We start from the raw sequence: 27,822 nt of genomic DNA, 5'->3' as shown, positions 1-27,822 counted from the left end.
ATAGCTATAAACTTCCCTCTTAGAACTGCTTTTGCTGCATCCCATAGGTTTTAGATCGTCGTGTTTTCATTGTCATTTGTCTCTAGGTATTTTTTGATTTCCTCTTTGGTTTCTTCAGTGATCTCTTGGTTATTTAGTAGCATATTGTTTAGCCTCCATGTGTTTGTGCTTTTTACGTTTTTTTCCCTGTAATTGATTTCTAATCTCATAGCGTTGTGGTCAGAAAAGATGCTTGATATGATTTTAATTTTCTTATATTTACTGAGGCTTGATTTGTGACCCAGGATGTGATCTATCCTGGAGAATGTTCCGTGCGCACTTGAGAACAAAGTGTAATCTGCTGTTTTTGGATGGAATGTCCTATAAATATCAATTAAATCTATCTGGTCTGCTGTGTCATTTAAAGCTTCTGTTTCCTTATTTATTTTCATTTTGGATGATCTGTCCATTGGTGTAAGTGAGGTGTTAAAGTCCCCCATTGTTATTGTGTAACTGTCGATTTCCTCTTTTATAGCTGTTAGCAGTTGCCTTATGTATTGAGGTGCTCCTATGTTGGGTGCATATATATTTATAATTGTTATATCTCCTTCTTGGATTGATCCCTTGATCATTATGTAGTGTCCTTCCTTGTCTCTTGTAACATTCTTTATTTTAAAGTCTATTTTATCTGATGTGAGTATTGCTACTCCAGCTTTCTTTTGCATTCCATTTGCATGGAATATCTTTTTCCATCCCCTTGCTTTCAGTCTGAATGTTTCCCTAGGTCTGAAATGGGTCTCTTGTAGACAGCATATATATGGGTCTTGTTTTTGTATCCATTCAGCAAGCCTGTGTCTTTTGGTTGGAGTATTTAATCCATTTACGTTTAAGGTAATTATCAATATGTATGTTCCTATGATCATTTTCTTACTTGTTTTGGGTTTGTTTTTGTAGGTCCTTTTCTTCTCTTGTGTTTCCCATTTAGAGAAGTTCCTTTAGCATTTGTTGTAGAGCTGGTTTGGTGGTGCTGAATTCTCTTAGCTTTTGCTTCTCTGTAAAGCTTTTGATTTCTCCATCGAATCTGAATGAGATCCTTGCCAGGTAGAGTAATCTTGGTTGCAGGTTCTTCCCTTTCATCACTTTAAATATATCATGCCACTCCCTTCTGGCTTGTAGTGTTTCTGCTGAGAAATCAGCTGTTAACATTATGGGAGTTCCCTTGTATGTTATTTGTCATTTTTCCCTTGTTGGTTTCAATAATTTTTCTTTGTCTTCAATTTTTGCCAATTTGATTACTATGTGTTTTGGCATGTTTCTCCTTGGGTTTATCCTGTATGGGACTCTCTGCACTTCCTGGCCTTGGGTGGCTATTTCCTTTCCCATGTTAGGGAAGTTTTCGACTATAATCTCTTCAAATATTTTCTCTGGTCCTTTCTCTCTCTCTTCTCCTTTTGGGACCCCTATGATGCGAATGTTGTTGTGTTTAATGTTGTCCCAGAGGTCTCTTAGGCTGTCGTCATTTCTTTTTATTCTTTTTTCTTTATTCTGTTCCACAGCAGTGAATTCCACCATTCTGTCTTCCAGGTCACTTATCCATTCTTCTGCCTCAGTTATTCTGCTGTTGATTCCTTCTAGTGTAGTTTTCATTTCAGTTATTGTGGTGTTCATCTCTGTTTGTTTGTTCTTTAATTCTTCTAGATCTCTGTTAAACATTTCTTGCATCTTCTCTATCTTTGCCTCCATTCTTATTCCGAGATCCTGGATCATCTTCACTATCGTTATTCTGAATTCTTTTTCTGGAAGGTTGCCTATCTCCACTTCGTTTAGTTGTTTTTCTGGGGTTTTATCTTGTTCCTTCATGTGGTACATAGCCCTGTGCCTTTTCATCTTGTCTATCTTTCTGTGAATGTGGTTTTTGTTCCACAGGCTGCAGGATTGTAGTTCTTCTTGCTTCTGCTGTCTACCCTCTGGTGGATGAGGCTATCTAAGAGGCTTGTGCAAGTTTCCTGATGGGAGGGACTGGTGGTGGGTAGAGCTGGCTGATGATTTGGTGGGCAGAGCTCAGTAAAACTTTAATCCACTTGTCTGTTGATGGGTGGCACTGGGTTCCCTCCTTGTTGGTTGTTTGGCCTGAGTCAACCCAACACTGGAGCCTACCCAGGCTCTTTGGTGGGGCTAATGTCAGACTCTGGGAGTGCTCATGCCAAGGATTACTTCCCAGAACTTCTGCTGCCAGTGTCCTTGTCCTCACGGTGACACACAGCCACCCCCCGCCTCTGCAGGAGACCCTCCAACACTAGCAGGTACGTCTGGTTCAGCCTCCCCTGGGGTCACTGCTCCTTCCCCTGGGTCCTGATGAGCACACTACTTTGTGTGTGCCCTCCAAGAGTGGAGTCTCTGTTTCCTCCAGTTCTTTCGAAGTCCTGCAGTCAAATCCCACTAGCCTTCAAAGTCTGATTCTCTAAGAATTCCTCCTCCCGTTGCCAGACCCCCAGATTGGGAAGCCTGACGTGGGGCTCAGAACCTTCACTCCAGTGGGTGGACTTTTGTGGTATAAGTGTTCTCCAGTTTGTGAGTCACCCACCCAGCAGTTATGGGATTTGATTTTATTGTGATTGCACCCCTCCTACCATCTCATTGTGGCTTCTCCTTTGTCTTTGGTTGTAGGGTATCTTTTTTGGTGAGTTCCAGTGTCTTTCTGTCGATGATTGTTCAGCAGTTAGTTGTGATTCTGGTGTTCTTCCATCCATTTACTTTTAATCTGTAAGTGTCTTTGTATCTAAAGTGGGTTTCTTGTACACAACATATTGTTGGATCTTATTTATTGATCTACTTTGACAGTCTCTGTCTTTTATTTGATGCATTTAAACCATTAATGTTCAAGGTGAATATTGATATTGATATGGTCAAATTTATGTCTACTATATTAGTTACTCTTTTCTATTTGTTGCCCTTGTTCTTTGTTCCCTTTTTAGTCTTCCACTTTTTTCTGCCTTTTGTGGTGTTGATTGACCCTTTTACATTATTCTATTTTCTCTCCTTTCTTAGGATATTAGTTATATTCCTCTTTTTAAAGTTTTTTAGTGTTTGCCCTAGAGTTTGCAGTATACATTTATAACCAAATCTAAGTCTGCTTCCAAAAACCATTATACCACTTAATGGGTAATGTGAGTACCTTATAATAACAAAATAATTCTAATTCCTCCCCGCCATTGCTGTCATTCACTTCACTTCTATAAAAGCATACTTAATATATATACATATATATAAGATATATACATAAGTATGCATAATAGAATACATGGTTGCTATTATTATTTTGAACAAAACGTTATCTGTTAGGTCAATTAAGAATAAGAAAAATAAAAGATTTTATTTTACCTTTATTTATTCCTGCTTTGATGGTCTTCCTTTCTTTATGTAGATCTGAGTTTGTGACCTACATCATTTTCCTTCTCTCTAAAGACCTTCTTTTAACATTTCTAGCAAGGCAGATCTACTGGCAACAAATTCCCTATACTTTTGTTTGTCAGAGAAAGTCTTTATTTCTCCTTCACTTTTGAAGGATAATGTTGCAGATTATAGAATTCTAGGTTGACTTTTTTTTTCTCTCAACACTTTAAATACTTCACTCTTCTTGCTTGTGTGATTTCTGAGGAGAAATTGGTTTGATTCTTACCTTCATCCCTCTGTAGGTTAAATATTTCTTTCCTTTGACTTCTTTCAGGATTTTTTTCTTTATCTTTCATTTCCTGTAGCTTGAAAATGATATGACTAGGTATAGTTTTTCTGTTATTTATCCTGCTTGCTGTTCTCTGGGCTTCCTGGATCTGTGGTTTGGTTCTAACATTGATTTGGGGAAATTCTCAGTCATTATTGTTTCAAATATTTCTTCTGTTTCTTTCTCTCTTTCTTTTCCTTCTGTCATTTCCATTATGCATATGTTACATCTTTTGTAGTTATCCCACAGTCCTTGTATATTCTGTTCTGTTTTTTTTGTCTTTGTTCTCTTTGCTTTTCAGTTTTCCCCTTTTTGTCTGATATATCCTCAAGCTCAGAGATTCTTTACTCAGCCATGTGTGGTCTGCAAGTAAGCCCATCAAAGCATTCTTCATTTCTGTTACAGTGTTTTTTAATCTCTGGCATTTTTGTTTATTTGTTTCTTAAGATTTCCATCTTTTTACTTACGATACCCACTTGTTCTTGCCTGCTATCTACTTTATCCATTAGAGCCCATGACATATTAATCATAGTTGTTTTAAATAGTTGTTGTTGTTTTAAATTCTCAGTTTGACCCTTCTACACTGTTGGTGGGAATGTAAATTGGTACAGCCACTATGGAGAACAGTATGGAGGTTACTTAAAAAACTAAAAGTAGTGCTACCATATGAACCAGCAAGCCCACTCCTGGGCATATACCCGGAGAAAACTATAATTCGAAAAGATACATGCACCCCAATGTTCATTGCAACACTATTTACAATAGCCAGAACATGGAAGCAGCCTAAATGTCCATCGACAGAGGAATGGCTAAAGAAATGTGGTACATATATACAATGGATTATTACTCAGCCATAAAAAAGAATGAAGTAATGCCATTTGCAGCAACATGGATGGACCTGGAGATTGTCATACTGAGTGAAGTAAGTCAGACAGAGAAGGACAAATATTGTATGATATCACTTACATGTAGAATCTTAAAAAATGGTACAAATGAACTTATTTACAAAACAGAAAGAGTTACAGATGTACAAAACAATCTTATAGTTACCAGGGGGGAAAGGGGGGAGGTATAAATGGGAGATGGGATTGACACATAGACAATACTGTATATAAAATAGATGACTAATAAGGACCTACTGTGTAGCACAGGGAGCTCTACTTAATACTCTGTAATGACCTACATGGGAAAAGAATCTAAAGAGCTGTTGACTTTTCAGTCTCTTTAGCTTTTTACTTGATGTTAGGACAGAGTGGGTGACTTACAAGCTTCTTACACGTAGAACCAGAAACTGGGAGCGCCACCCAAGGATCAGTGATTGCCTTTTTTCTTGTCATATGCCTTGGTGAATTGTTATGCTCTTTTTTGTATTTGAATTAGCTTCCAGCATTTGTCCTTTGAAGCTTCAGTGTCATGAAGTCTCTCTGAGAGTTCCTGTAATGTGAAATTTTTTTGTCGGCAGCATTCCTCTGGGTTAGCTCCATTCTTTTCTTCACACTCGCTTTCTTCATTTTATATCAGTATGTTCCCCTTTTCCCTCTGACTGCATATCTAGAATCTCTTTTAAAATGGCAGCAGTATCAACATTCCCACAGTCAGCCATTTCTTGTGTAACTCTTTGACATCTGGTTAGAATTTCACTTCCAGCATTAACACTTTTTATTTCTTTGCTGCACTTTCATCTTTGTTAGCTAATTCCTTCTTTTGATTATACATTTTTATAAAGTGTCATGTGGCTTTATCACTGTAAGACAAAGAGGCAACATAGTTACATCTTTACTGTGTGTGAACTGGATAACAGATGCACAGTGATCAATCACTGACATACTTTCAAAGAAGTCACTGATCTTGATATGCATCTGTTATTTGCAGTGATTTGTGGTCCAAAGAGCTAGCAGCGAAACCTGTACTTTATATAGTTACTCACGTTTAATGTACCATGGTAACTAAAATTCAAACCGTGTTGTTGGGGGAGTGGTAATCTAAACTGCAGTAACTGAAATTTATGTGTGTTGGAACCATGCAGAATGAGGACTGCCTGTAATTTTGATTTCTTTTTCTAGCTTTATCTTACTGACAGTGGCCCCCAGTGTTGAAGGAAGGTGGGAATTGCAGCATCCTTGTCTTGTTCCTGGTCTCAAAAGAAGACCTTTTAATCTTTCATCATTAAGTATAATGCTTGCTGTAGACTTTTTATATGCCAGTTGAAAGTCTTTTTTGTCTTCCATTGTGATTTTTCCTTGGATCAATTGGTTATTTAGAAGTGTGTTTATTTTTTAAACATTATTTTTTTTGAAATCTGTATACATATATATTTGCACAATCATGAGTGTGAAGCTGATGTAACCTTAGTCAGCCACTACCCGGATGAAGAAGTAGAAAATTTTAGCCCTCCTGAAGCCTCCTTTTGCTCATTCCTATCACTAACCCCTCTCAAAAGGTAATTACTAACTTGATTTTAACAGCTAGGTTTGTTTTGCTTGTTTGTGAACTTATTTAAGTGGAATCATACAGTAAGTACTCTTTGGTTTGGCTTCTTTAGGTCAACATTATATTTGTAAGATTCTTATGTACTGTGTACTACAAGTAAGTTTCATTTATTCTCATTGATGAGAAGTATTCCATTATATAAATTACCACAATTCATTTATCTTTTCTGTTGATAGATCCTTGGTTTGTTTCCAGTTTATGGCAAAATGAAAATTTGTATACATTTTTGTTGGGTATATACCTAGGAGAGGAATTACTGGGTCGTAGGGTATGCATCTCTTTACCGTTAGTAGATATGGCCAAACAGTTTTTCAGAGTTGTTATACAATTTGCACTCCCACCAGCAGCATATGGGTGTTCCAGTTGTTCCATATCTTTGCCACCTCTTGATATTTTGGGTCTTTTTAATTTTAACCATTCTGGTTATTAATTAATCTTTGTGCAAATTATGGAGGGAACCTGTACTAATTGTTTTCTTCTGTGTAGACATCTCCCTGGCCTGGTTGCTGCTTAGCCTCTTGGTTTATTTAATGCTACTCATAACTAGCCTATTAGTTTGAATTTTATGTTCCTGACCTGATCCTAATGTATTGTTTTTGACACCTGGAAGGATATTTTTTCAGTTGATGCATATTTATTAAGCCCCTGTACCCGTTGGTGCCACTGTCAGAAACAGAACGACACTGGGCAATTTATGCCAGGAGTCTGAGAGAATAATAGATTAGGTATAGGTCCTCAGCAGTCAAGGGAAATGGTTTCCAAACTTTTTAAATGTCTACCCTGTCCTAATACATTATGCATATTGTAAGCATGCACAAAATTGAAAATAAAAAGATAAGGTAAAATAAATAATATTTTAAAATATCTTATTATTATGGTTTCATATTACCATAATACATAAAAGCTATAATATACACTTTAGGCAAGACTCTGTGGTGGCAAACCAACCTAAAATCTAAGTGGCTTATAATAACAAAGGTTTATATTTTGCTTACTTTATAAATCTGTTGCAAGTTGGCTATAGCTCACTCCCACATTGTCACATCTTCATTCTGGGATTCAGTCTGATGAGATAGCCTCTATCTGGAATATTTGTAAATGGAAAAGAGGGTATGGCAAACCGTGTCCTAATTCTTAAAGCTTCTGCTTGGAGGAAGTGTAATGCATCATTTCTACTCACATTTCATCAGCCAAGGCAGTCACATGGCCAAGCCTGATGTCATTGGGATGGGAAAGTGTAGTACTTTCTTAGAGGCAGGGGGAAAACCATCCCCCTGTATATATTTGTTTAATAACAGCCTTATTGAGATATAATTCACATACTATACAATTCACCCTTTTAAAGTGTACAGTTCAGTGGTGTTTGGTATATTCAGAGTTGTGCAACCATCACCACAAACAATTTTTGAACATTTTTATCACCCCAAAAAGGAGCCCTGTACTCATTAGCAGTCACTCCCTGTTTCCCCATCAGTCTCTCCAGCCCTTGGCAGCCACCAGTTTACTTTCTATCTTTATGGATTTGCCTATTCCAGACATTTTATATAAATAGAATTGTATAATATGTGGTATTTTGTAACAGGCTTCTTTTGCCTAACATACTGTTTTCATGGTTCATTCACGTTGTACATGTATCAGTACTTTATTCCTTTTTATTGATAAGTAATAACCCATTGAATGGATATAGCTATGGATATATCACATTTTATTTATCCATTCATCTGTTGAGGACATTTGGATTGTTTTCATTTTTGGACTGTTATGAAAAAGGCTGCTATGAACATTCATGTACAAGTTTTTAAGTGAAATATGTTTTCAGTTCTCTTGAGTATACAGTTAGGGATGGAATTGATGGGCCATTTGGTAACTCTGTGTTTAACATTTTTAGGAACTGCCAAACTGTCTTCCGAAGTGGCTGCACTATTTTACATTTTACTAGTAATGTACGAGGGTTCCAATTTCTCCACATTCTCACTAACACTTGGTATTAACTATTTTTGTTTGTTTGTTTGTTTTTAACTTTAGCCATCCTAGTAGAGTGGTAGGGAATATTTTTGAATAGTAAATAGAGTCTGCCATACTTAACTTGGGTGTCTACTCTATACCTACATCAGAATGTATTGAAAACATTTTTTTTTTTTTTCAAACTAAGACCACTTGACTGTTACTGAAATGAATAGCCCAGTTTGCTTTTTTTTTTTTTAAAGAAATTCACGTTCTTTTATTTATTTATTTATTTATTTATGACTGTGTTGAGTCTTCGTTTCTGTGCGAGGGCTTTCTCTAGTTGCGGCAAGTGGGGACCACTCTTCATCACGGTGCGCGGGCCTCTCACCATCGCGGCCTCTCTTGTTGCGGAGCACAGGCTCCAGACGCGCAGGCTCGGTAATTGTGGCTCACGGGCCCAGTTGCTCCGTGGCATGTGGGATCTTCCCAGACCAGGGCTCGAACCCGTGTCCCCTGCATTGGCAGGCAGATTCTCAACCACTGCGCCACCAGGGAAGCCCTTGAAAACATTTTTAAAGAATCAGATATTTCCCTCACTAGAGTGTCAGTTCCTTGAGAGTAGAAACTGTGGCTTATCTGTTTAAATTTAGGGTCAAGGAATGAATGGATGAATAAATGAATGAATGAATGAATTAAAGTAAGGATATGATAAGTGCTGTAAGAGACAAGTAAAATACTTTGCGAAGGTTTACTAGAAGAAAACTGGATCATTTCGAAGCTGGAGCTAAATCATTTTTAAAAGAGTTTTGAATGTTAACTTGTTTCATGGACAGAGTTTAATATATTTTTTAAAATTTATTTATTTTACTTATTTATTTGTGGCTGTGTTGGGTCTTTGTTGCTGCGCGCGGGCTTTCTCTAGTTGCGGTGAGCGGGGGCTACTCTTCGTTGCGGTGCACGGGCTTCTCATTGCGGTGGCTTCTCTTGCTGCAGAGCACAGGCTCTAGGTGCACGGGCTTCAGTAGTTGTGGCTCGCGGGCTCTAGAGTGCAGGCTCAGTACTTGTGGCGCATGGGCTTAGTTGCTCCGCGGCATGTGGGATCTTCCCAGATCAGGGCTCGAACCTGTGTCCCCTGCATTGGCAGGCGGATTCTTAACCACTGCACCACCAGGGAAGCCTGACAGTAGAGTTTATATTAACTAAATCTTATATTAGTAACACTACTGAGGTTAAAGAAGTTATCTACTTATGGTTGGTTTAATCTTAACAGTACATGTATTTTCTTTTTATTGAAGTACAGTTGATTTACAATATTGTGTTAGTTTCAGATGTACAGCACAGTGATTCAGTATTTTTGCATAGTATATTCCATTATAGGTTATTACAAGGTAATGGGTATAATTCCCTGTGCTGTGCAGTATATCCTTGTTGTTTATCTATTTTACTTATCTATCTATCTATTTATTTATTTATTTATTATTGAAGTATAGTTGGTTTACATTTTAGTAATGTTGTGTTAGTTTCTGGTGTATAGCAGAGTGATTCAGTTATATATGTATATTCTTTTTCATATTCTTTTTTGTTATGGTTTATCACAGGATATTGAATAGAGTTCCCTGTGCTATACAATAGGACATTGTAGTTTATTTTATATGCAGTAGTTTGTATCTGTTAATCACATACCCTTAATTTGTCCCTACCCCCATATTCTTAATTAAACATTAAAAATTTTATAATGTCTTATTTTAAAATAATATATTTGACATCTATGAAGAATATCATAATCTCTGTTTTCAAGCATTTGAGAAAAATCCTCCCTTAAATGAATTTAGGGCAGAAGGACTTGGTCACATTTTCTAGCATAACATGAGTTCTAGAAACTGTTGAGTTCCATGTAGATAAAGTAGGACCATCTTATGCCTTTTACTGAATAAAACAGGTAATGTCCCTTTGTCTTACGCAGGAGGGAATTGAGGAATGAGTAGGGCAAGAGATGTTAAAAAAAATACTGTTTTGAATCCTGTAGAATAAAAAATTCAACAGCAGTAATATTTGAAATAACATTAATTCCAGAGATAATTGTAAGATCAGGTGTCAGAGCAGGCAACTTTAAAACACTCATTTAGAAACTAAGGAATCTGATGACTTTATTTAAAATAAAAAGCAAACCCCCCCCAAATTTTGATAACATAGCGTTAGTTAATAAATGCTAGGGAACAGTGTTCCCTTGTCAGTGTTGTATTTCAGATCTGATGGGTTTCTGTCTTCAGCCTGTTTCATTATGCCCCTGGATGAAAAAGAAAAATACTTTAAGTATATGGAGTAAGAATAGTTCTTATTCAGCTTTGCCAGACAATATTTATCTCATACCTATAAGATGCAGTGGTCAAAAGTTAATACATTTCTGTATATATCTTACTGATAAGGGAAGGTGTAACCAACAGAGGAGATTTGGTATTAATAAGAAGGCAGAGCTGTTCAGCAAGGAGAGGTTGGAGAAGAGGATGGAATAAGCTGTGTATGCCATCTGAGAAACAGACATCAAACACAAACAGATATATACAACCCTCCCAATTGCGCCCCCCGCCCCATACATACAGTATGTAGCCTTTTCAGATTGGCTTCTTTCCCTTAGTAATATGCACTTAAGGCTCTTCCATGTCTTTTCACGAAGTGTGTTTGTGTGTGTGTGTGTTTTTATATCTCATGCATATTGTGGTGGTACCCTTAGTGAAAGCACTCTGCCTCCAGCAAAAAAAAACCTGCTTGTTTTTCCACATGACTGCGGAACAATTATAGCTTCTACTAGGAGCCCTTCTCCTGTTCCTGGGAAAATAGCTGGGTTGGCTGGCATTTGCATAATCGTCTTTAGGGCTATTGTGGGCGGGTTTGGGCTGCTGACACAGAGCTGCAGTCTGGCCACCTGTCGAGAACAAATGAACTCGGCCTTTGTGCAACATGATTATCTATTTCTTCATAGTGTTATTTCTGAGTAATGAATAATTTGATTAAAATATTATGAAACCTTTAGGAAATGTTTGTGTTGAACTTAAATCTTCCATTTGGGGGAGAGAGAAATTTCCTGCCTCTTCCACTGGCACAACTATATATTTCCATGCCACCTCTGGCATAGTTTTGTAACTGCTTTGTGAAATTATCGTCATGAATATTAATTAGGGATGTGGGAATTTAAAAAGATACTTCAAAATGATTTGTATTCATTCTTCTATAAATTATAACTTAAGTGTTGTCTAATGTTTTCCAGGAATAATTAATTAAACATTTAAAGTCACCAAAGAAGAAGAAATATCTAAGGTCTTGAAATGCTAACCAGTCCTACTTCCTTCATTTTCCTTGATAATGAACCCCATAACTCATTTAGGAAGCTTCTGTCCTAATAATGCACACATTGCTATGTTGACTAATTTTATTAATCATCTATATTCAGCCTGTGATGGGAAATTTTTGTTTTTCTTTTTTTTAAACTTACATGTGGCATAATGTTGATATTTCTTGTACATAATGACCAACTGAATTAAATTTTCATGTTAGAATTAACTTGTAACTGATTGACCCTATAATTATACTATATAAGAAAAGTCTCAATGTCAGAGAAGTGATCAGTGCATTAGTAAGCATTTTTTTAAAAATTACTTGCCAGAGTTATTTGAGGACAAAATTTATGTGGTTGTGACAACCGTCACTTCTCTTAGTTCTCATTAAATATTTATTGAATGAATGAAAGGTTGAATACTGCTAAGAGACATTATTGAGTACCTGTAGTATACACATCAGGTACTTTTTATGTGCTATTTCATTTGATTATTGCAACAATCTATTTTTTGAGGTAGATGGTATGCTTAATTTTTTAATAGACTTTAATTTTTAGCAATTTTAGGTTCACAGTAATTTTGAGCAGTTAAGTTCAGAGTTCCCGTATACCCTCTGCTCCTACACATGTACAGCCTCCCCCTACTATCAACATCCCACACAAGAGTGGTACATTTGTTACAGCCAGTGAACCTCCATTGAGACATCATCATCACCCAAAGTCCATAGTTTACATTCTTCATGTTACACAGTCTATGGATTTTGACAAATGTATAATGACATGTATCCAGCATCATACTATCACACAGAATAGTTTCAGTGCCCTAAAAATCATCTGTGCTCCACCTATTTTCCCTTCCTTCCCTCCTAACCCCTGGAAACCACTGATCTTTTTACTGTCTCCATAGTTTTCCTTTTTCCAGAATGTCATATAGTTGGAATCACACAGTATGTAGCCTTTCAGATTGGCTTCTTTCCCATGGTGATATCCGTTTAAGGTTCCTCCATGTCTTTTCTTGACTTGATAGCTCATTTCTTTTTAGTGCTCAATAATATTCCGTTGTCTGGATGTGCTGCAATTTGTTTAGCTATTCACTTACTGAAGTGTGTATTCACCTACCTGATTTTACAGATGATGAGACTGAAGCTGAGATCAAGTAATTTGCCGGAGTTCACATGTATGATACATGTCAAATCTGAGACCAAAGCCCATGATATAAATCAGTGATCTCTAGAATAGGTTGTTCATACCATTGGGAGTGTACAAGATGGTTATATACACATTAAGGGGTTCTTTAAAAACTCTCACTGTTTGCCTTTGTATGTTGCACTGTACAGCAGTTTTCATCTAAGTGGATTTACTGATGATATGCTCTGAATTAAACTATCTCACAAACTGTACAAATAGCTTTAAAATATCACTGGGAATAATACGAAAATTCATTGAAGATAATTCTAATAATGCAAGAACAAGCAAACACCAAGAAAAGAGCAGAGATAACACTTCTTTTAAAGATACTTCATCAGCTTAAGTATAATGTAAAAATGATGATAGCTCAAACAACCTGAAAAAAGCAAGCCAAAAATAACTTGTGATTACCTGGAAGACCATTTCATAATGGATTTATAACCACTATTATAATGAGGAGCTTTAAACTGGTAACTGTCTTGAGATAGTAGTTATTGGTATATAACGTATGAGACTATCAAATTGGGAAGTTAATTATTGAATATTTATCTCATCCCTTTAAAGCTGTGTTTTTGTTATGTTTTATAATCGATGTAATACATAAATACAAAGCATTGGGGTATTATTTAAAACTAAATATACATATACTTTTTTTTTTTTTTACTGATAGATTGGTGCAGTCAAAAAAGTTTTGGGATCCCTACTCTAAACTGTACTAGTTCATTTTCAAAGATCTCATGCTAATTAAAAAAGTAAATTATCTTAATTTTGTTACCTTCCTCTCCTTTTAAGTTTATCTGGATACTTGTTATCCTCCCTTCCTTGTTTGAAAGAGTGTTCATCTTTCTAATCAACCTTTCATCTTGACCCTAACCCTTTCCAGCTATGTTAACCTTATTTTTATAACTGTTAGCCGTTTTCTCCTGGTTTTCAATCCCTCTTTTTAACACTGGCTCCTTCTCTCAGCCTATGTTTTTCTTCCATTTTTAAATTAACAAACAGAACTTCCCTTTAACATACCTCTTATCAAACTTCTGCCTTCCCTTTATGTATTTGTGTGTGTGTGTGTGTGTGTGTGTGTGTGTGAGAGAGAGAGAGAGAGAGAGAGAGAGAGAGATGTGTTGCTATCCTTGATTGGAGGAGGCAACTATGTTGGAAGAGACTTTAGTACCTGCCATACATGAAATTGTATGAAAGACTGAACTCGTGCTTTATGGAAAGAAAAGCTCAGACTCTCTGCTTAATTTGTGTGTGACGTTTTTCTATTAAAAAAATTTTTTTACAGTTATTTTTCACTGTGTTAAAATACACATAAAACTTGTCATCTTAACCATTTTTAAATATACAGTTCAGTAGTGTTAAGTGTACATTGTTGTACAGTCTCCAGAATTTTTTCATCTTGTAAAAACTAAAGCTCTATATCCATTAAACAACAAGTGTCCATTCCCTCCTCCCTCCAGCTCCTGAAAACCACCATTTTATTTTCTGTCTGTGTGAATCTACCTCATTTAAGTGGAATCATACAGTATTTGTATCATACCTAATGGGTAGAGTAGCTTTTAGATTTTTAAATTTATGATCAGTATTAAGAAATTCTTAATGATAATCAATCTTGATTTCAATTTCTTCCCCCTTCAACATGTGGTTAGTTCCCAGGCCGTAGTTTTGCTTTGGAGCATCTCTTGTTCTTTTCTCTTTCCACTGCTTAGAACATACAATAACTTCCTAATTGGATCACCCTGCTTTCTCTTTCTCTTTATAATGAATCTTCCACATCAGCACCATGATCATCATTCTAAAATAAAGATCTGATTATTGCTCTCTCCTTTAAATTTCAATGGGTAATTTAACACTTATTGAATGCTTATTAAAATAGCTTTACTTAAACTTTACATGCCCTGTAAGTCATGAATTTACCTCCATTTTACAAATAAGGAAATTAACTGTTAGAGAGGAGATGTGACTTGTTTAGCATTGTACTACTAGAGAGTAATGAAACCAGGATTTAAACTCAGTATTATCTGACTCCCCAGTTTCTTCCGATTTTTATACTTGACACATTTTTTTTATGCGTATCTTTTCCCCTCTCCTTGGTCACTGGGAAGTCCTTTATACTTCCTCCTTCAAGGCCCAGCTCAAACATGACTTTTTCTGTGAAACTTTTCCCTGGCTCTGCTTGTCGCCTCTCTCAAATCTGTCCAGTGGTTTTTGCTCTCTGTTACTTAATAGCACTTTGTACATAACTGTAATAAACCCTTCGCTTGATAAAGGATCATTTAAAAAACAGAAGATAACATGTTGCTTTGTAACAAAGATTTATTAATTGAATTTGTGAAAATTATTCTTTACTGGTATTGTTAGAAGCATTAGGGATGAAAAATTATTTTTGTAGAAATGAGATACCATTATAGATTATCCATATTTTAAGAGAGCATGATGGTGACTGAAACTTTCAAAACAGCTAAATTATGAAACAATGATTTGCCTAAAACTTTCTCATTTTATGAAGAGTTCAATTCAGAGTTCTATGTTTATTGTTCAAAGTTAGATTATGTATAATTCTTCACAGTCAGTTACACTGCTTTAGAGTGAAATACGACCTGTGCGTATTTTCATACTTAATCCATTGTCAGAACTAACATTGGAGCCTTAGTTTTTTCCTTTTTCACTAATCTGATTCCTAAAGACTAAAGATGCCTTAACCTTAGTTAATGAAAACTCAGTGTTAAAGATATAGATGTTAAATTAAAAACATCTTCTCTGAGAAAGACGCTGTTAAGAGAATGAAAAGACAGACTGAAAGAAAGTATCTGCAAAACATGTATCTGATAAAGGACTTGAATCCAAATTATACAAATACATCTTAAAACTCAACAATAAATAAATAAATGACCCAATTAAAAAGGTCAGGGACTTCCCTGGTGGCACAGTGGTTAAGAATCCGCCTGCCAATGCACGGGACACGGGTTCGAGCCCTGGTCCGGGAAGATCCCACATGCTGTGGAGCAGCTAAGCCCGTGAGCCACAACTACTGAGCTTGTGCTCTAGAGCCTGCGAGCCACAACTATTGAGCCCACGTGCCACAACTACTGAAGTCTGCATGCCTAGAGCCCGTGCTCCGCATCAAGAGAAGCCTGTGCACCGCAACAAAGAGTAGCCCCTGCTCGCCACAACTAGAGAAAACCCTCACGCAGCAACGAAGACTCAACACAGCCAAAAGTAAATTAAAAAAAAAAAAAAAGTAGGTCAAAGACCTGAACAGACACTTCAACAGAAAAGATACACAGATGGCAAATAAGCATATGAAAGATGTTCAACATCATATGTCATTAGGGAATTGTCAGTGAGATACCACTACATACCTGTTTGACTAAAATCCAAAATAATGACAACACCAAATGCTGTCTAGGATGTGGAGCAATGGATTCCCATTGCTAGTGGGAATGGAAAATGGTATAGCCACTTTTGGAAGCTAAGCACAGTCTTATCACATAATCAAGTAGTTGCACATCTTGATATTTGCCCAAATGTGTTCATAACTTAAGTTCAGACAAAAACCTGTACATCAATGTCTGTAGCAGCTTTGTTCATAATTGCCAAAACTTGGTAGCAAATAAGATGTCCTTTAATAGGTGAATGTATAAACAACTTGTGGTATATCTAGACAATGGAATAGAAGTCAGTGATAAAAGGAACTGAGCTATCAAGCCACCAAAAGACATAGCAGACACTTAAATGCATCTTGTAAACTGGAAGAAGCTGATCTGAAAAGGCTACAATGCTATATGATTCCAAATATATGACATTCTGGAAAAGGCAAAACTATAGAGATGGTAAGAAGATTGGTGTTTGCCAGAGGTTGGGAGGGAGGAGGATGAAGGGAAGATGAATAGGTGGCGCACAGGGTAGTTTTAAAGCAGTGAAATTATTATTATTATAATGCAATGGTGGATACATAACATTGTGCATCTGTCAAAACTCATAGAACTGTACAACACAAACGGTGAATCCTAATGTAAACGGTGGCCTTCAGTTAATAATGTGTCAATATATTGTTTCATCAGTTGTAACGCATGTATTACACTAATGCAAGATGTTAATATTAGGACAGTCTTATGGAGCAGGGGAGTATATGGGAACTCTACTTTTTGCTCAGTTTTTCTGTAAACCTAAAAATTGCTCTTAAAAAAAAACTCTATTAATTTTAAAATGTATGTGTTTATTTGTTCACCAAACTGGTTAATGATTTGGTTCAGCATTTATTTACTGAGCAAAGACTGAACTGTGCTAGATTTTTATAGCCCTGTCCTTTAAAGAACTTACAGACATCCCTTAGCCAAAATATATAGTGGTTTGAGATAGTCTGTGGTTATATCAGAGTGAGTTGAGTGCTCAGAAAGTGTTTTAAACTTTGAAAGAAGACCTGGTTTTGAACCCAGGCTTAACTAGCTACGTGATCTTATATAAATTACTTAGCCTTTTAAAACTTCCGTTGCATCTACTGCATAAGGTGGTGGCTTTAAATGTTAGTTGAGAGCAAATAGTAAGTACTCAAATATTAACTCTAATGACTAGTTATGTTTTCCATTCAACAAGAGAAATGAGGAAGAATGGCTCTCATTTGCCTTGAATGTTCAGTCACATTTTGTCTGTTTCTTCTGGAATGCCCCCCTCTATTTTAAGATAACTAAGGATCCAGCTCATGAAATTATTTGCTTGCTGATTTGCTACATTCCAGTTTCTGCTTGAAAAAGGAACTGCTTTTACAGCTGTCTTTGAGATCAAGTGGACAGTCCAATCATGCTGACGAATATAACACTTCTCTTATTGTTTAAAACAACAGCAACTAGGTTGTTTTTCCTCTCAATAAAACCCTTCAGTCAGAAGCTTACAAATAGATATCAGCTAATCCAAGCCTTGAAATCTAACTTTAATTTTTTTTTTTTTTTTTAAGAAATTCATGTTCTTTTATTTATTTGTTTATGACTGTGTTGAGTCTTCGTCTCTGTGCGAGGGCTTTCTCTAGTTGCGGCAAGTGGGGACCACTCTTCATCGCGGTGCGCGGGCCTCTCACCATCGCGGCCTCTCCTGTTGCAGAGCACAGGCTCCAGACGCGCAGGCTCAGTAATTGTGGCTCACGGGCCCAGCCGCTCCGTGGCATGTGGGATCTTCCCAGACCAGGGCTCGAACCCGTGTCCCCTGCATTGGCAGGCAGACTCCCAACCACTGCGTCACCAGTGAAGCCCCTAACTTTAATTTTAAGAATGGAATAAGAACACAATTTTAATGATGTCTAGTGACTCTTTAATATTCTAAATAAGCCAAAATTAGTATATTTTGCTCTAAAAATCTGTGTCATCATTTGTTTTCCAGTTAATGTTTTAAATATTATAAAATAAATCCCCCAAATTTGTTTTTTGACAACAGATAATATTAATCTTTATTGGAAGATGACTGTAACACACAGTAAAAACTATTGTTTTTCTTACTGAAAGCTTCCAGCAATGTGAAAAGAAAAATTCTCAAAATGTGGGGGAAAGAAAAAACATTCATAAAAGTATAACCATCATTTCGTGGTTAAACAATCTACTGAAAAATGGAAGATGAAGTAAAAACTATTGAAATAGGGGAGAGGTAAGCCTTTTAGTCAGTAGGGTTTTCTCTTGATTAAAGCTTGCATATAAATTGCTTTGGGAATAAATGGAAGAACTCTATAGGCATAAACAAGACTATCTGGAGCAGGGGGAAATGGTTGAAGTGAACTTGAAAATTATTAAATAACTGGCATTTAACATCAGGTAGATTTGGCCTTTTGCCTCCTAAAAGGAAGATACCTTTTACTAAACAAACTTCCAAGTTATACACTCCTATTGGCAACAGCATTATATAAACTGGACATTTAACATGTTCTCTCTGTTTAAGTCCAACAGGATTTTTGCACATACTTTCTCTTATTAAACTGTTGTAATAGCAACATTCAGTGGAGAACTAAGAATATTTCAGTCAGATAACTTTTATACCTCTTTTGTATATTAAGGGAAACACTGTGAGTTTTGTGTAAGCACAGTAAATTAACTTATTCCAATTATTATTAGGACATAACTCTCCAAGGAAACATCTTTTTAAATGTGTTTTTATGATTCTATTTTAAACTCAATGGTAGTAACGGTGCTTTTACTCTGAATTGAGTAAAAGAAAGACATTGGAGGGTTTTTCTTAAAGAACGGGAATAACTTCATAGAAAACTTCTTTGAGAGTAGTTAATTCCTGAGCGCTAAAGAAGAATTCACTATATAAGTGTAAGCGTAAGCTTCAAAGAACAAGTTGGATGCTTAGAAGTGAAAAATTTACCCCACCAACCCTTCTCCCACATTTTCCCTACTATTTTTTCATCACAAATTTTTTTCACCTAAGTTATGCCAAACCCTGGAACGCCCTCTTCCTTTCTCAGTTGCTCAAATTCCTATTTGCTCTTTCAGATCCAGTTCCAGTGTACTTAAGTTTACACAGGTTTTCCTGACATCTCTCACTTTAGGAGAGATAGTGCCTTCTCCTCTTATACTTCTGCTAAACCTAGCATCATTTGTATTATAATCCAACAACCCTTTCTGCAATTAAATAGCCTACCAGTGTATTCATCCCTGAGGGACATACCATCATCTGTCCATTTGTATAAAGCCAAAATCCAAAGGGTCATCTTTGTTGTCTCCTCCCTTCTTATCTCTTCCATAGCTAGACCATTACCAATCATGTCAGTTTTTCCCTGCCAGATACCTTTATAAATCAGTCTGGTTCTCTCTATCTCCAGTGTCTCCACCACAGTTCAAACCCTCATCATCTCTGCCAGAATACTGCTGCAATAGTCTTCTTTGGATCTAAAGAGTCTCTTGTAGACAGCATATAGTTGGATTATGATTTTTAATCTATTCTGCCAATCTCTCTGTCTTTCGATTGGAGACTTTAATCTATTTACATTTAAAGTAAGGATGTACTGACTTCTTTGTCATTTTGCATTATTGTCTCTTTTGTGTTTAGTTGAGTTTTCATAGTGGAACGTTTTAATTTTCTTCTTCCTTTTGCGTATATTCTTTGTGGTTATATTTAACATTCTAAAATTGTAAAACTCTAATTTGAATTTACACCAGCTTAATTTCAGAAGCATCACAAAAACTCTGCTCCTTTACAGCTTCATCCCTAACCTTTTCATTTATTGATAGGACAGAATTATGTTTTTTTAAATTATGTATCCAAAAACATAAACTAAAATTTTTTTGATACATTAGTTTCATATTGTATAAAAAACAATATGTGGAGTTACAAAACAAAGTTACAATAACACTAGCTTTTAGACTAACAATTTTTTAAAGAAATGTATAGTCTCTTAAACCAAGTAGAAAACAGAAAGTGGAGTTACAGACCACTGTTACAATAATACTAGCTTTTATAGTTGCCCATATATTTACCATTAGTGAGATCTTTATTTCTTCATACTGCTTCAAGTTACTGTCTAGTGTCCTTTCATTTCACCTTTGGGATTCCCTTGAGCATTTCTTACAGGGCAGGTCTAGTAGTCAGGAACTCCCTCAGCTTTTGTTTATCTGAGAATATTTTAATATCTCCCTCACTTTTGAAGGACAGTTTTGCTGCATATAGTATTTTCAATTGACAGTTTTTTTTCTTTTAGCACTTTGAATATATGGACCCAGTGTTTTCTGCCCTCCTACATTTCTGTTGAAAACTCTGCTGATAATCTTATTGAAGATACCTTGTATATGGCTATTTGCTTTTCTCTTGCTGCTTTCAGGATTCTCTTTTTGTCTTTAGCTTTTGACAGATTGATTATAATGTGTCTCAGTGTGTGTGTGGGTCTCTGAGTTCATCCTACTTAGAATTTTTTGTGCTTCTTGGCTGTTTATATTCTTGTCTTTTGTCAAATTGGGGAAGTTTTTGACCATTATTTGTATAATTTCACTGTCCCTTTCTCAATTCTCCTTCTAGGACTCCCACAGTGCATATGTTGGTCCACTTGTTGGTGGCCCAAAGGTTCCTTAGCCTTTGTTCACTTTTCTTCACTGGGGAATAGGGGTTCAACAATGGCCATCTACCTCTGTGTCTGCACCTTTGTGTCTCCACATCCTTGATCAGAAGCAGCAATCAGTGATCAGAGCACAGATCCCTGATATTTGGAGGGCGGGCCCCTATTGCCCACAGTGTCTCCTGCAAGCTGCATGCAGGCTGCTACAGGAACAAGTTCATGGCTGCCTGCCACTGGGCTGGGAGGTGGGGGGTAACTGCTGCTGAGCCAAGTGCAGAAATTGGTTGAAATTAACTTTGTTTAACAGCCAAGCCTTTCTCTGGAAGTTACAACCTTGAAAAAGACTTCAGAGTTCCAAAATAGTTATGTGAGACAGATTCTGTCATTGGATCTGTTGTCTGTGTTGGGAAACAGAATCCTGGTGCTTTCTACTTTGCCATCTTCCCAGAATCCTCTCCTGCAATAGTCTTCTAAGTGGGGATATAACTCAGAAACAGCCAGATGGAAGAGATGCATAGGACAGGTATGTAGGAAGGGGTGTAGGGCTTCCATGCCTTCTCTGGGTGTGCCACTCTCCCACCACCTCTACATGTTCACCAACCTGGAAGCTCTCTGTACCCCATACTACTGGGGTTTTTATGGAGGCTTCATCATGTGGGTGTGATCAATTATTAACTCCATGTCTAGCCCCTTTCTCCTCTCTGGAGATTAAGAAACAGGGCTAGAAATTCCAAGAATATGGCTTGGTCTTTCTGGTGACCAGCCCTCATCCAGGAGCCCACCAAAAGAGTCACCTCATTAGAACAAAAGACACTGCTATCACCCAGGAAAATAATTGGGACTTAGGAACTCTGTGTCATGAACTGGGGTCAAAGACTAAATGCTAGAACAAAATTCTCCTAGCACCTCTATTTACTGAAGTTTTATGAGCTCTGTGCCAGGAACAGAAACCAACACATAAATATTTTCTTTTATTTCACAAGGTACATAACTCTTTGATTTGGCTCTTTTCCACTTGGCAAAATGAATTTAAGATTTATCCAGGACTTCCCTGGTGGTTCAGTGGTTAAGACTCTTCACTTCCACTGCAGGGGGTGTGGGTTCAATCCCTGGTTGGGGAACTAAGATCCTGCCTGCCGTGGGGCATGGGCAAAAAAAAAAAAAAAAAAAACTTGTGTAAATTAATAGCTTTTATTACTGAATAGTACTCTGTTCTAATGATGTACCATATTTTATTTAACTGTTCACCTATTGAGGGACATCTTGGCTGCTTCCACTTTCATGAATAAAGCTGCTAGAAACATTTGTGTGCAGGATTTTGTGTGGACATAAGTTTTTACATCAGTTGGTTAAATACTTAGGAGTGCTATTGCTGAGTCATATGGGAAGTCTATGTTTAATTTTGTAAGAAATTTCCAAATTGTTTTCCAGAGTGGTTGTACCATTTTACATTTCCACCAGCACAGGCGTGTCCTGTGGCTCTGCATTCTCACTAACATTTGATAGTGTAGTATTTTTTTGGAATAGCTCAAAGAGCTATTCTAATAGGTATGTAGTGGTATCTCATTGTTGTTTTAATCTGCATTTCCATAATGACAAGTGATGTTCAGCATTTTTCATATGCTTATTTGCCATCCTTACATCTTCTTGATGAAGTGTGTGTTCAGATCTTTTGCTCATTTTAAAATTTGGGTTGGTTTTCTCTTTACTGTTGAGTTTTAAGAGCTCTGTATATATTCTGGATACAAGTCCTTTATCAGATATGTGATATGTGTGTGTTTTTCCTAGTCTGCAGCTTGTTTTTTTTTTTTTTTCTTCATTCTCTTAACAGTGTCCTTCCTAAAGGAAAGAATTTAATTCTAATAAAGTTCAGCTTATCATTTTTTCCTTCATGTATCTTGCTTTTGGTGTTGTATGCAGAAACTCTTTGTCAGAGGTCAAAGAGATTTTCTTTTGTGTTCTCCTGCACGTTTTGTACTTATGTACTTTACATTTAAGTCTATGAACTGTTTTGAATTAATTTTTGTGTAAGTTATAAGTGTTAATGTTCATTTTTTGGCATATGGTTATCCAATTGTTCCTGCACCATTTATTGATATAGACTATCCTTTCTCCATCTAACTGCCTTTGTGCTTTGTGAAAAATCAATTTACTATATTTGTATGGATCTATTTTGGGGCTCTCTTCTGTTCCATTGAGCTATGTGTCCATTCTTTTGCTAGTACTACACTGTAACATTATAGTATAGTAATTAGCCTTGAACTCATAATGTGAGTTCTCTGAGTTTGTTCTTGTTTTTCAGAATTATTTTGGCTATTTTAGTACGTTTACCGTTCCATATACATTTTAAAATCAGTCTTTTGATATCTACAAAAAAGCTTTCTGGAATTTTGATTTGAATTGCAATGAATGTATAGATGAAATTCAGAATAATTGACATCTTAACAATGTGAACTCTTCTAATCCATTAACATGAGGATTTCTTGGATTTTTTTCATCAGTGTTTTGGAGTTTTCCACGTACAGTTCTGACACATATTAATATTTTGTTAGATTTATACCTGAGTATTTCATTTTCCCCCCAATGCTATCCTAATTTTTTTTTAAAGTTTCAAATTCCAGTTGTTCATTACAGGTGCATAGGAGAACAATTGAGTTTTATATGTTGACCTTGTATCTTGCAACCTTGCTAAACTTAATTATTAGTTCCAGGAGGGTTTTTTGGTTTTGTTTTTGTTTTGTTTTTTTTTTTGTAGATTCTTTGGGGTTTTTTACATAGACAATCATGTCATCTGTGAATGGAAGTAGTTTTATTTCTTCCTCTCCAATTTGTATGCCTTTTACTTCTTTTTCTTGCCTTTTTGTACTAAGTGGGACTATAAATACAATGTTGTAAAGGACTGGTGAGAGAGGACATCCTTGCCTTATTCCCAGTCTTAGGGGGAAAGCATTCACTTTCCATTAGAAGTATGTTAACTCTAGGCTTTTTTTTTTAATGTAATCATTTATTATTTTTTTAATTAATTTATTTGGCTGCATCGGGTCTTATTTGCAGCACGCGAGATCTTTTGTTGTGGCGTGCGGGCTCTTTATTGTGGCTTACGGACTTCTCCTTAGTGGCAGGCAGGCTCCAGAGCACTCGGGCTCAGTAGTTGCGGCACACGGGGTCTCTAGTGGTGGCACATCAGCTCCAGAGCACGCGGGCTCAGTTGCCCCGCAGCGTGTGGGATCTTAGTTCCCCCTCCAGGGATTGAACCTGCATCCCCTGCACTGGAAGGCAGATACTTAACCACTGGACCACCAGGGAAGTCCCATTAACTGTAGGCTTTTTGTATATACCCTTTATTAGGTTAAGGAAGTTTCCTTCTGCTACGAGTTTCTTGAGAGTTTTTATCATGAATGAGTGTTAAATTTCATCTCTTTTTTATTCTGTTTCGTCCTCAAATCAAATAGGTCATTTAATATGTCATTAGAACTTGTTTTTTTCTTACATAATTAAATTTAAACAAAATTAATCTTTATTTCTGATAAAAGGAAAAGTCTAAAAATATCTAAATACATGTTTAATATGTAACATGAGATTAATACCTCATTTTATCATGAAATGAATAGAAAAGTAAGTAAAGACAGTTTATTATGTAATTTAAAGTAATATATTGATTTTTTTTACCTAACTTCAATTATATGCTGTACCAGACAATGAAAAATATTTCAAAACTTTGCTTAAGGGGGGGATGTGAAGTTCTCTATTACTATTAAAGCAATTTTAGAATAGTTAAGACATTGTATAATTTATAATCATTGTATAATTTACATCAGTTTGAGAAGTATCCAACTTATGCAGTGGACTTTAATTTTTAAAAGTCATTTACATAATGTTGGGAATTTCATGACAAAAAGGTATAGTATATTATGTAACGTGGCTTCCTATAATTTTGAAGTGCCATCTGATGTCATATCCTTATAAAATTTAAATATTAGTTTCTCTGTATGTTAGCAGGGAAAAATGAATACAGAATAACCTGTGTGAGATCCATGGGGCACACTTCTGCTCAGCTTTCTGAGGTAAATGGGCAAAAGGTTAAGCCATCAGTCCATTTCCCAGTGTCTATTGAACAGTGTCTTTCTTTGTGTTGCTTCACTTGTTAGAGCAATATAGCAAGTGTTATTGAGAGGTGAAACAAAGCAAGTCTTACATCAAACACTGATGGCTTTTTTTAAAGTTGGAATGGGATATTATTGGATGTTGCAAAGAGTATATTGATAGTATATTTTTATGGAAACCACTGCTCCAGAGTAAACTGTATTAGAAATCAAATCAACATTATATATTAGTGATACTTATGTAAATATAAATATTATATCTAATGCATCAGTTTTAAAGAGTAATGTAATGTAAAGTAATGTTGTGGGCCGGGGAAGTGATTTAAAAAAAAAAAAAACCATTTAAAAAAAAATTACCTCCGGTAATTTTTACCGGGTTTATCTTCCTTAGCCAATTACTTGTGGTAGATTTTATTTTCTATACAAGTAAACTTTTTATTCATAAGATGTAGCTTTAAGCATAATGTAAAAGGTAAACCAATTAGGTATAGAATGCTTTCAGAAGCATGAAATGTTATTTAGGACCTTTCTTATAAGGGCCATGGAGTATTTCTTGAGCATCCATGCAGATTAGATCTTGAACAGCTGCATGGAGCACACAGAAGCCATGATTCCTGTCTCTCTGAACTAACTTGAATAAAGTCTTTCATCTAAAGATCTCACTGTTTGTCTATTTCATGAATCCCTCATCTCATCTCTGAAGCACTCCATTCAGTTTAGTACAGTTCAACATTGTGGTTTAGAGCTCTAGAAATTGCTGTTGTAACTTATAATGCACAAAAATAACAAGTTGAAGTAATTTCAAAAAAATTTTAAAGAATTATATAAAATCTACAGTGATTTTGTGGGCAAAGATTTAGAATGATAACTAGGGATTCTAATTCAAACTTAACTAGATTCTAATTCAAACTTAACTGTGACTTTAAGTAAATTTTGTATGTTCTAAGCGTCCAATTTCTCTGTAGTTATAACAGGGACCAACAGAATTAAGAGAAATAAGTGTGTTGAGATGCTTGTTAGTAAGTTCATTTGTTTTATATAAATTTACAGTGCTGTCATTCTGCCCTCTTAGTCCTTCTCATAATCTGAGGCTCCTATCATATCCCATGTTCTGTAAAAATTGTTCTGCAACCACTTTAGCAGTTATTAAACTGAAAAAGTCACTATCATATTATTGAGATGTAAATTTGTTAAGAAAATATCAGATGATCTTTTCCTCCTCTAGGTACTTGTATCACATATTGCCACTTATTTGGCAGCAACCCATCCGTTGCCTCCCATTTTATGCTGTATGCTTCTTATTCCTGTCTACATATTATGAGTTCTTTGAATTCAGGGATCTTAACTTACTTGAATCTTCATAAAAATTAATATGTACTGCCTTCTAAATATGGAATAAACTTTTTTCATTGCTTCAGAGTATCTACACATATGTTCCCTTTCAGTAATGGAGATGGTCAAATTTGACTATAATTTTACTAAGGAACTTATTTATTTATTGTATAAAAACCATCTGGTCATAATCTTAGAAATCTGATATATGTTTTTTTATTTGAGTATATGAAAATTAGGGAACCAGAGAAATTTTGATCTAAACATTTCTAACTCAGAATGGCAAAAACACAAAAGGAGTTTGAGCATTATACATTAGAAATGGAGTAACGTAGGTGGCATTTATTCATGCAATCAGGGAACATTATTGGTAGCAACTATATACTAGGCTCTTTGCTATAGCCTGGAGACATAGTGATTAAAAAAAAAGAAAGAAAGAAAAAAGACAAGATCGGTACCTGATGGAGCTTATAGTCAGCAAATAGGCAAAGCATATTTGAACCAGACGGTAACAATGTATAAGGATTATGAATACAGTAGGCTGATGTGAGAGAGAGCAACTGAGTGAAGGGTGAGCTACTTTGTATACAGTGATTAGGAAAGCCCTCTTAGAGAAAGATACAAAGTAAGACCAAAAGGATAAGGAAGTACCTAGATTGTGGTCTCTAAATATGGTTTCTCTCTGAAAGTAATCAGAATTCCTTGGAAAACTAGCTTACTGAAGATCTGGAATAGGAACTGTAAAAAAAAAAACAAAGAAATTATTAAAGTCTATTGGGGTCATGATATGGGAGCCAACTTGGAGCAACTCCCACTGACCACAGATGTAGCATTTGGAGCATCAAGAGAATTGTGACTGCAATAGATTGAAACACATCCATCATTCAAAATATGTGAGTTCATAATGTTACTTTAAAAATTCATTGTTCACTTTTGGACCAAAACTGGACAGTCAAGTATTTATCTTGCCTTTCCTCTAAGAACTGTACCTCAGCATACCCGAACAGTCCAGGAGGGATAGTTCTTTAAAAAAGAATTCAAGCTAATAAATGCAGAAAGAATGATAAACTATTCTCTTTTAATGAAATGAAACCAAACACTTAGGCATTTAAACTTTCCACATTTTTCTTTATATACTTTTGAATATTTTGTGTTCGGAAATTTAAAAATCAGTTTAAAGGAGGGGCAGCAAGAACTCAGCTGGTAGGAATGGGAGTAGTTGGAAGAGATTTCATACAAATAAAGAACGGTGTGAACAAGGTACAGAAGTGAAAAAAAATTCTGTACGTATTCAGGGAAGACTTAGTAATTGTATTCCCCAAAGTGCAAGGTATGTAAGTGGAAGTATTGTGGATATGGAGTTATTTATGAGTTTTCAGAATACATAGGACCTGAAAATAGTGAAACCAAACTATTGCCAAATTCAAAAGGAACTCGAGATTCAAAGGAGCTTCTCTGTAGTTCCTGCTACCCTTTGGGCTCATTGAAATAATGGTAAACAGAAACATTCAACGATGGATTTAATTAAGCCAAATTGATTTGGCAGCAGACCTTAGTAGAAAGGTACCATGTATAGAATGCACCACTGATTTTACTTGGGCAGCTTCTGCTTAAAGTAGGCAGTCAATTAATGTGATTGTTCTTCATCTCAGCGTTTTATTTGTTCTTTTTAAAGTTGCATGTATAGAGATGAATA

The 27,822-nt window shown here is 36.0% G+C and overlaps 1 protein-coding gene and 1 long non-coding RNA gene across 7 annotated transcripts in view; one reads left to right on the top strand and one right to left on the bottom strand.

The window, feature by feature from the left end:
* Nucleotides 1–27,822, top strand: part of FCHSD2 (FCH and double SH3 domains 2) — a 310,099-nt gene that overhangs the window by 105,108 nt on the left and 177,169 nt on the right. The gene's annotated exons all lie outside the window — the stretch shown is intronic.
* LOC309606187 lies at nt 7,814–17,588 on the bottom strand. The gene is made up of 2 exons (XR_014231689.1): nt 10,736–17,588; nt 7,814–10,424 (listed from the first exon to the last, which is right to left on the bottom strand). It is a non-coding gene; the product is annotated as an uncharacterized lncRNA (long non-coding RNA).

Source organism: Balaenoptera borealis (genome assembly GCF_965194805.1).
Source record: "Balaenoptera borealis genome assembly, chromosome: 11".
NCBI lineage: Eukaryota > Metazoa > Chordata > Mammalia > Artiodactyla > Balaenopteridae > Balaenoptera > Balaenoptera borealis.
This window is presented reverse-complemented; position numbering and strand designations above follow the sequence as displayed.